We start from the raw sequence: 11,150 nt of genomic DNA on the forward strand, positions 1-11,150 counted from the left end.
TCCGATCGTATGGCACGTTATTGCATGCTTTCCACCATGCCTGACGAAACAAAGGAAAAATATATACACTATGACTCAGCACATGAGATGTGGCGAACAATGACAGAGGAAGTCTATGCTGAGAGTCATCGTTTATATCAAACGAAAAAGGTAAATAAGATTTACATATATTTTTCAACTTTGAATAATAGATTCAAAGATTATGAATATCATATTCAAATTTTTTGAATAGTAGATTCAAAATATATGCCACTAAACTATTTTTCTTTTGTCTTTCCTTTTACAGAATCAGAACCCTTAAAAGGAGGAAGAGACTGATGAGGATTTTGGTAGCAAGTAAGGAGCTGGAGAAGTTGGAGAGCAGTAGTCTTTATTTAGTAATTTTATTGTTAGTTGAACAATTTAAATTGCTTTATTTTGTTTTAGAAATTTTAGATTTCATTAAACAAAGAAAACTACAGTATAGAAATTTAGTTTATTGTTAATAATTTTGATTATTAATGTTTGGAAACTTATTTCTATTTTGCATGACATTTATTTCTTTTATTAATAAAGTAGTTATTATTTAAAGAAATTATCTATTTATTTGTTATGCAAATGCTTTGGGATAAACAAAGTGTAACGCCCTGGATTACCAAGACCGTTACATCGTGTGTTTAAAATAGTGCCAGACTTGCTAATCAAGTCATTTAAACAAAGTGTGAATTCAATGTCATCAATAGATTAGGAATAAAAGATTTTGGTCACAAACAGGCTATTTTCATTAAAAATGACAGTTTAATACATGGAAACTCAAAATAGGGTTTAGACGTCTTAGTTACAACAAATTCCAAGAGTTACAAATAATTCAAGCCACTCTAATGGCAAAATATACATTTTAGGTTTCCGTCCCTGTACAATTCCTCGATCGTGGCGGTCGAGCAGCTGACAATGTACATCTCACCCCCAGAGCTTTCCAACTCATGGTTGACTCAACCTACCCTTGCCTTTACCTGCACCACGTAGCACCCGTGAGCCGAGGCCTAGCAAGAAAGCATAATAACATAGCAAGTTCAACATCATTTATCAAATATCCCACGATGCACAACTAGGAATTCAGCATTTCATAACATTTATCCAATCAGTGATAACACACAACAGATTAACAGTTTGTCAACCAGACAACCAACAAATCATGTTCATAACATAATATTCACGATCATAAACAACGGTTTATCACATTCATCAAATAATATGCATCCTCTATTTAACGCACTGTCTTTCGCTCACTTCGGCCGCCCCCAGTGTAATGCTTACTGACTCCGGCCAGCTTAACCGAGCTCAGTAATAAATAAGTTACCTCAGCTACCAGTGACTGAGCCGCGCCCTATGCGCAAATATTGATTCCGACACCCTTAGGCCGGTAATCGCATGTCCCATGGCATAATAATACCATCTCATGACATGATATACAAATGTAGGAAGCTCTTAGTCCCATCGTGTCCACATGGTTAATCACATTCACATAACAATGTATACAAACATAGGGAACACTTAGTCCCATCCTAGCCACATAATCAGGTGCAGCTTTCTTACCTTTCGATTCGCTAGCTTTGATCACTTGACTCCTTGAGCATGATCCCTCTCGAGCCCTAGCGCTCACCTAAACACAATCATAGGTCAAAGTCATCATCAAACCTCAAGTCCAAAACCTAGCCTTGGGACCAATCCCGAGCCCCCGGGAAGTTCTAGTTCCACCAAACAAGGTGGTGGAATCAAACCCCAAACCCTTGGTCAAAAACCCTTGCAAATAACCCTAAAATCCCTTTCTGGAAATAGGGCAGTGCTACAGCGCTCTTAGGAGGGCGCTACAGCGCTACAAACAGAAGCAAAATCCCCTCAGCATACATGGCCTAGCGCTACAGCGCCCAAAAGGCTAGCGCTGTAGCGCTAGTCACAGACAGGCCAACTCCAAATTTCTCTTCCTGCGATTTCCTCGAACCAAACTCAACCAAAACTTCTCTAAACCTTTACCAACCTTAAAAACAACCTTATAAACATACTCCACTCATCCCAAGCATCCCAAAAACTCAAAACCCAATCACATGCATCCCTAATCATAGAATTCACCATAGCTGTCCCTAAGCTCAGAAACTCAACAAAACCAGTCAAAACATCAAAGTTAGATGCTCAGAATTCATACCTTTAATGGGGTTTCGATTTCAAGACAACCTCTACACCTCCTTAGCTTGCTCTCCCTCAACCTTTGGCCTGAATTCCCTAAGGTTCCCACCAAACTCAGCTTACACACCATAGTTCAAAAACCAAAACCAGAAACTGAAGAAGTTATAGAACCTTACCTCAAGTAGATGGCCTATCCTTGCTAAACCCTTGCCAAATCTTCAAGCTTATCTCAGAAACCTTATGGCTTAGTTGACCTAGCTCTCCTCTGAACTTTGCCCCAAGAAAACTCAAGGAAAATGGTGTGAGAACCACAAACCGACCCTAGAGTAAACTCTCTGTTTTTCCTCTCTTTTCTCTTTTCTTTCTTTTCCTTCTTCAGAGTTCTGCAGTATTCTACCACTTCCACTAACTTAAAGCCTCTATAATACCCTCCTTTAAAAAGCCAAATGACCTTGATGCCCTCCCTTTTATTTCTAACCCTTTAATCCACTTAAGGGCATTTTAGTCATTTCACCCCAATTCCCGCTAACTCCTCGAGTGTCTCTAATACCGCTTACTACCCAATACCTAATTAACCACCAATAATATTCCTCGATATCAAAATAGACTCCAGCATACTCACTAAATTCCCATTTATACCCCCAGGCTCACCCCGAGCCGGGTATAAATCCCCGCCATGACTTTTTCGCTAATCTGCTCACTAGGATCGTCTCGAGTGACTGATCACAGATATATCCACATAATAATGTGGTCTCAACATTAGCTTACCAATATATACACAAGTACGCAAATACGCTCTCAATGAGCCAAATTACCATAATACCCTCACAGCAGAGTATATAGTCCCATGCATGCCTTTATCATCATATAATAATATGACCCACATAATCATGCATATAATCATATAATAACACAGTAAATCAATTATGGCCCTCCCGGCCTCCTGATCAAGGTCCTAAACCTTATTAGGAAATTTGGGTCGTTACAACTATCCCCTCCTTACAGAAATTTCGTCCTCGAAATTTTATCTGAACTACGCGGAATATAAATTCCGCACAACTGATTCCAGTTACTCTGGTCATTCCTCGACCCTACCATATCTGGAGCGTTATCTTACCCCAAGGTATAATCCTGTTCCTCAAAACCTTTAGTCTTTTCCATCTCATAACTGAGCTGATCACTCCACATGGAGTAACTCCATCTTTAACTGCAGATTCCTATCAATCATCACATGAGTTTCTCCAACCCATGTCCTCAACATGGAGTATAGAATACACCGCGTACGGCCAACAGTGCCCAAAACTGTGATCAACTTAAAAAACAATCTCACTTATCCCTCCTTGGATCTAAACAGTTTTAATATCCTGGGGTCCAACTCGCTCTTCACCCCTTTATCTCTGGTGACACCCTAAGGAAGATACCATCTTCTACTTGAAACTTCATACTCCTGTTTCCCAATTCAGTAAAGCTTTTCCATTTACTTTGAAAAGTGAGTTTCCATGCTCTAACCTTTTAATAATCCCAATGATCCCCTGAACTACCTCCGGATCCAAATACAACATCTCACTTATCTCATTCCAACGAACGGATGATATACAATCCTTATTATTCTCCATTTTATCAAGTGTCCTTCTGATAACTGGGTAACTTTCTTTCTCTCTGATTTACCAACAGTCTGAAAATAATAAAATTTATTAGATTCCAATTATCTACTCATCGCCTTCCTTAATCCTCCCAAGACCTGAGAGTAAAATAAAGTCCTCACTCAATGAAATTAATCCCCGAATTCCATGGAGGCTTACTATCCATCTCGCTTAGAGTTCTGAATACTGGTCAGCTGTATAAATTATCCTTACTGATAAAAGCAAGTTCTCCCCAGATGCTGATCCATAATGACCCAACCGTCTTGGCAACCTCCTCGCGATACCTATCACGATATTTCCTTATTCCCATTATAACATACTCCAAGGCTGCGATACCCATCATGATATGCTATCAGGTTAAGAATTTTGTTCCTCATTCAGTATATTCCTCTCCACCTAGGCCTCCAATACAAAACCTTCAAATTATTGTACCTTTTCCCTAATGTCTGGATGAAAGACCAAGAGAGTAGTATGAGATTCATCCAGAATTGCCATGTAATTTCGGTGTCCATCAGAGTCCAGATTTGGTCCTTATATCACGATAAACTTATACATAACACTGTAAAATCCTTAGCTAACTCAATTAAGACTTGCCTTTAATTCCTTTCATCTAGGATTTCCTTAACTGTCGTTCTTCTTCCTTTATACGATAATAATTCCAAGTATCCACTGGCTATTAAGCCTACTAGAAACTCCACTCTAGTTCTACTCGGATCCTTTAACCAACATCATGCATAGACCATCACTTCCTCCTGTCTTGAGGTGTCATAGCAACTCAGCAATTGATTCTAATCTGTAAAAAGACGTGGAACTCAACCCAACTACATGTACCATCATCTGGCCTAGGGAAAATCTTACCTCCAAGGCGTTCTTCAACCTTAACAAATTTCCAATCAAAATACATCACTATGCCATCAATCAAGATAATCACAGATCCAATTCAGATAATCTTTGAATACTCTTTTCACTTATTTCACAAAAACAGTTTGGCATTGACCAAACCCTTAACACATAATCCAGCATCCTCAGTGCCCTTATCCAATATAATAGCAATCTCTTGCCTATCCTCTTTCCTGATCTCCAGCAGGTAATAACCAGATCAAAGATCCCTAATTGCACCTGATCTCTAGCTGGTATTAACCAGATCAAAGATCCTTAACTATTCCTGATCTCTAGCTGGTAATAACCAGATCAAAGATCCTTCCTGAGGAATGTCATCCTACTCAACAATTGAGACATTAACTCTCACGACCTTGTTAAAACCGTTCAATACAACGTCTTAGATCTGATTCTATCACTGACACCAATCTTATCACCATTCCATATCTTTACGCAGACGTACCTCTTGACAAATTTCTTGGATACTCATCTGGAATCCTACAAACTAATCCAGTCTGTCTTGTCCCACTGATACAACTCAAGTAGTGCTCATCATACTAGCTAAAGTTCTAACCTTTCCCCTGCAATAGATTTCCCACTCTAGATACAAATGCTAATCATTGTGAGGATCTCCCCTTTTAAACTCAAGAGTTACTGCTCCTTTCTTACAACCCATCACTGTTCCCCATACTTGACCAATTCTTCATACTCAAAATCCTTATGTTATGACTGTCTTCGAGGATACTTCAAGTAGTAGCTGATATGTTCATTGGTCTTAGTGTGCTTCCAATCAAATCTCTTCATACCTGATCTCTTCTCTTCCTGTAGCTTAACCTTGAATACCTTTGAAGAATGAAGTTAATAACTTCTGAAACCTTACCTCTGACCCTGCTGCTTTAGTCGCGATATCATCAGTATAGTAGTCGTTCACGTTCTACCTCTAGCTGGGGAGTGGTTTACCCTATCACTAGTGAATCCTCTATTCTCTGCCTGTCAGACTTGCCCATGTTGTTGAAGTACAAAGCGATTAGGAATCCTTAATGTTAATACATCACACCCCTCTCGGTACAAGTAATAATTCCTGAGATGTCTCTTTCCTTGATCCTTATCTAGTAATAACTAGATCAATGATCAACTCTTGAAGACATCATCCTGTCTTGTAGCGAGGAATTTAAACACTTCATCCCTAATAGGTAATGTAACGCCCTACTACCTTAGAGCCGTTACTAAGTGAGTTTAAAACGGAAATTGTGCGACTAACTAACTCTACGAGGTTTCTAAAACCAAAAGTGTGACTAAACCAGAATTTAAGGCTGTAATCATTGAAATTGCTTAGTTTCATTGAAAACATTAAGTATCAAACATCTGGGATCCCAAAAATAAGGTTTACAAAATATTTACAACTCAAAAATAGATTTACACTTGGTTAACTATCAAAAGAACAAGTTAATACAGCCATATTCAAAATGCCCCCAACCAAAGCAGTCGGGCAGGCCGAACATGTACGCGCCGCCCCCACACTCTCCATACTCATGGCTGGTTGACTAACTCTTTGCCTTTACCTGCAACATAGAGCACCCGTGAGCCGAAGCCCAGCAAGAAAACTCATACAGTATATAACATATGCATATTATATAGTTAACATATAATCCACAGATAAACAGGAATACCATCAGATTGAGCAAACACGGCCATGCCGCCCCAGAAGCATTACCAAAGCCTGGGATCTCGGTCATTAACGTAAGGATACTCCATGTATCCATTGGGTTCTACCCTGACTATAAGCACTCCATGTGCTAAGTGTTACTTCCGGCCCCACAGTCGTTCTCGACCTTCGCCGCTCTCGGCCTTGCTGCCCTCGGCCGTAGTCCTTCATTTCGTACAATCACACATATAGTACATCTCTAAATAATCATTCAAACATATAATAATTCATTTAAGGTGATACTTTAGCACGTAATACAATCTAGGGCCATGCCCTACAATGACACTATGGGCCCATGCCCTATTCTCAGGTGCTACAGTTTTCTTACCTTTCAATTCGATAGCTTTGATCACTTGACTCCTTGAGCACGATCCCACTCGAGCCCTAGCGCTCACCTAAAACAAAATCCATAGGTCAAAGTCATCACCGAACCTCAAGTCCAAAACCTAGCCTCGGGACCAATCCCGAGTCCCCCGGGAAGTCCTAGATCCACAAAGCAAGGTGGTGGAATCGAACCCCGAACCCTAGGTCAAAATCCCTCAAAAATAACCCAAAAACCCCTTTCTAGGAATAGGGTAGCGCTACAGCGCTCAAAACAGGGCGCTATAGCGCTACAAGCAGAACCAAACTTCCCCAGAAACAGGGCCTAGCGCTACAGCGCCCAAAGACTAGCGCTGTAGCGCTAGTTGCAGACAGGCAACACCCAATTTCGTTTTCTGGGATTTCTTTCAACCAATTCAACCCCAAACTTGTCCAAATCTTTCCCAAACCCAAAAACAAACTTATCAACACCTCCCACTCAACCCAAGCATCCCAAGAACTCATAACCCAAGCTCATGTAACCCAAATCTCAAAGTCTACCATAGTTAACCCTAAACCCAGAAATTCAGTCAAACATCAAAGTTAAAGACTTAGAATTCATACCGTGGATGGAAATTCGACCTTGAGTTCAACCCTAGACCTCCTTAGCCTGGTCCTCCTCAACCTTGGCCTGAATTCCCCTAAAATCCCCATCAATTCAGCTTAAATACATAGCTCAAACCAGTCAAACCCTAAAACTGAAATTTCTAAAAACTTACCTCAATTTTTGATGTGTTCTTGCTAATCCCTTGCCAATCTTCAAGTCTAGCTTAGGATCCTTGATGCTCAGCCTACCCTAGCTCTCCTCTGAGCTTAACTCCAAGAAAAATGAAGGGAAATGGTGGGAGAGCCAGAAACCGTTCCTTTGAAACAAAAGCCCTCTGTTTTTCTCTCTTTTCTTTTTCTTCCTTTTTCTTTCTTTTTCACAGCCTTATAACTCTTTTCTACCAATCCCACTAAGTATAAAGCTTCATTTAACCTATCTCTAAGAGGTCCAATCCCTCCTTATTAATTCTAAACCCCTTTGTCCATGTAGGGCCATTTTAGTCATTTTACCCAGTTCCCACTAATTCGTCGAGTGTCTCTAATAATTTCTCGCTTGCTACCCAGTACCTGATTGATCACCAATTATATATATTTCCCTCATCACCAAAATTAACCTCAATAAATATTCTCAAAATTCCCATTTAAACTCCCCAGGCTTAACCCAAGCCAGGTATAAATTCCCGCTTTGACTTTTCCGCTAATCCGCTCATTCTAGGATCGTCTCGAGTCACAGATCACAGATATCAATACAATTGTTCCCAAAATGGCCAAAATTACAATTATGCCCTTTTCACACAATCAGGGCGTACATGCATACTAATACACATAGTCATGCATCTCAAATAGTCAAATAGTCATATAACATGCTTTAAATCATAATCATGCATTTAACTCATTAAAGTCACACACATAAATCCCATCATGCCCTCCAGGCACACTAATCAAGGCCCTTAAGCCTTATTAACGAATTTGGGTCATTACAACTATCCCCTCCTAATGAAAATTTCGTCCTCGAAATTTACCTGAACAACTTGGGATAGCGCTCCCGCATTTCCGACTCCAGTTCCCACGTCGCCTCTTCAACTTTGCTATTCCTCCACAATACTTTAACCAAGGCGATGGTCTTGTTCCTCAAGACTTTTTCCTTTCTATCAAGGATCTGAACATGCCTTTCCTCATATGATAAATCCTGATCCAACTCCAAGTTCTCATAGCTCAACACATGGGTAGTATCCGATACATACTTCCGGAGCATGGATACATGAAACACGTTGTTTACCGAGTTTTTCGGAAACGAATACAAACAAAATAATAAAAAGATAAGAACTGTAGAAGTGCAGAATTATAAATAGACAAATAGGTTTTTTACGTGGTTCAGGCGTTAACGAGCCCTAGTCCACGAGTCGATGTTATTATACTTGTAGAGAATTACAGTAAGATGGCTGGTGTACAAGAACCTCACAAATTCACAGTGTTTCTCTCTCGTTCTCTAGAAGAAGACGAAGCTAGAGATTTTGGCAGGGCTCTTGCTATGTAATCTGTTCTCCCTCCTCCTATTGCAAAATCAGGAGGTCTTTATAGCTAGAGTTTTTGATTAGGGTTTTACCCTGCCCCCATGAGTCTTAATTACACCAGCCATAAATAGGGGATACCATTACCGTAGTCGCCTGGCTACCAGGCTCTATGTGGGTATATTTACGTGAAAGTATGGGGAATGCACAAAGGCAGCTGTCTTTTCCAGGCTGTCAGCGGAACAGTAGGCGAAATAGTACTTTTAGGCATGCTGGGATGTGTGCGGCCTCGACCTGTCGGGCGTGTCAGGCGGGATCCTGTGTCAGGTGGATATCATTCCAACTATGCCTCCTCCATGACTCGACCGCTTGGTCTTCTTCCGTGCGAGACACGGAACTGTATCCGCGAAGGTAACCTGAAGAGCTTCTCCTGGAAGGACCTTCCCCGAAGGATATCCCTTCGGGAGTCCGGGAGAATCGACGAGCTTCCGCGTCGCGGTTGCTTGAAAGAGTATGCTGGACACTAAACGGGAGAGGCGAAGCCTTTCTGTCCATCCGCGAGCTCTGGTCACCTTTCGTGAAAGACTCTGATAATTCTGCTTCCCCAAGGCTATCCATTGAAACGCTATCCAGAAATCTGGATAACATTTACCCCCCAAGGTCACGGGGCTTGAGAGGTCCGGGAGCTTGTACAGTCCTCCGGGTGCTCTGGTCTCTAGATTAGGCGAGGGGTTACCTCCTGTGCTCCTGGAAGAGTCCCTTTTTCCCGCCTGAGTGTCAGTACAAAAAAAAAAGAAGGAAATTTCTTCTGTTTGAACTCAAGCACTCAAGTGTGGCAAGGGCCACGCGTCATGCAGGGAATGGCTCTGTGACCAAGACGTGTGCGTGAGGCGACTGGCTGAGTAGTGATTTGACGGTATTTAATGGTGCACTGGGCCCGAGATGGTATAATGATGGGAAATAAATACTTTATTCCCATCCGAGGAGTCTTAAATTGGACCGGCACTTCATCCCCAACCGTTGGATTTGATGTATCCGGTATGGGAAGATCGGGACCGTCCATTTGTGGAATTCGAAACGATTTCGTTCCTGCTATAAAAACGAGGGAACGGACCTTTCTTCCTCTTTACGCTTTCAAATTCTCGAGTCTTTCAGATTCTCAGATTCCCAAATCTTCGAACTCTCAAGCTTCCAAGCTTCCTTTCCTTCGAATTCGGCACTTCTTTTGGTAAGGAATCCAGGAACTTTTCTTTCGATTAGGCAGTAGGTTTGATCGCCGAAGTTCTAGGTTTGAATCATTGCTTGTCTTTGCAGCCTTCACTTCACGCGTCCGTGCAGTGTAGTGACCCGGTTACTCCCTCAATCTTCAACTACTCGAATACCAGTAAGTATTTTTACTTTGCTTTTCCCTTCTGAACCTCAGTTTGTTGGTAGTTGTTAGGGTTGAGTTTTCTGCCGGTGTCATCCTTATGCATGCGTGAATAGGGCTTTGATAGGCATGTGACTGATGCGAGTCAATAAGTCATTTCTTTGCATGCTTTGACGATTTGCTTTTGGAAAGTTGTTTCTCGTCTGCTTGTGCTGTTCTGGTTTGTTATTTTAGGGCATAAGCATGAACGCCTTTAGGGTGTTTTCCCCTGGGAAAACACTTCTCTCGGCGGGCTTAGGCTCAAAGTTTGAATCTGGTTCCTTGCTGTCCTCCGGGTGGCATGGTGCCAGTCCCTCGGCAAGCTCAGTGGGAGCCTCTCCAAGCAGTTTTCGGGGAGGGTCTCCCCGACGCCTTTAATACCGTTAGGGTATGGCAAGGGTGCTGACTGCTTGGAGTGTTTTCTTCTTTGTTTCTTTTGCTCAATGAAGAGCACCTCAAAGGAACAAGTCATCGCTGTGGTAGAGGCTGGATCTGCCCAGGAGCAAGGTCCCCCTGTTGCCGGCGCGAAGGGGAAAGCAAAAACTAAGGTGGCCTCGGCTAGCCCACCGACTATCAACAGCTCCATCTGGGAGATGGACCAGAAGCCGAACCTGCTCAGGAACTACGGCATGCTGGAGCTGTATTCCTCAGAGGCAGGCTTGAAGAACATCCCAGGCCTGATGTGGCACCGCCTGTCAGTGCTGGGTGAGTCTGCCAGTCAGAGTCACGAGGGTTTTGGTGCCTGGAGCTGGGCACACATAGTGTGTGGGGCACACTTGCCCCTAAGAAGTTATTTTGCCAACTTCTGCGTGAAGGCGGGGATTGCCCCCTTCCAGTTGATTCCCCCCAGCTACAAGCTTCTAGCGGGGTGGTACATCTTTTGCAAATCCAGGAATCTGGAAGCCCCTACCCCGGAGGAGGTGCTATACTTCTAT

Source organism: Humulus lupulus, chromosome 9, assembly GCF_963169125.1.
Source record: "Humulus lupulus chromosome 9, drHumLupu1.1, whole genome shotgun sequence".
In the NCBI taxonomy this organism is placed as follows: domain Eukaryota; kingdom Viridiplantae; phylum Streptophyta; class Magnoliopsida; order Rosales; family Cannabaceae; genus Humulus; species Humulus lupulus.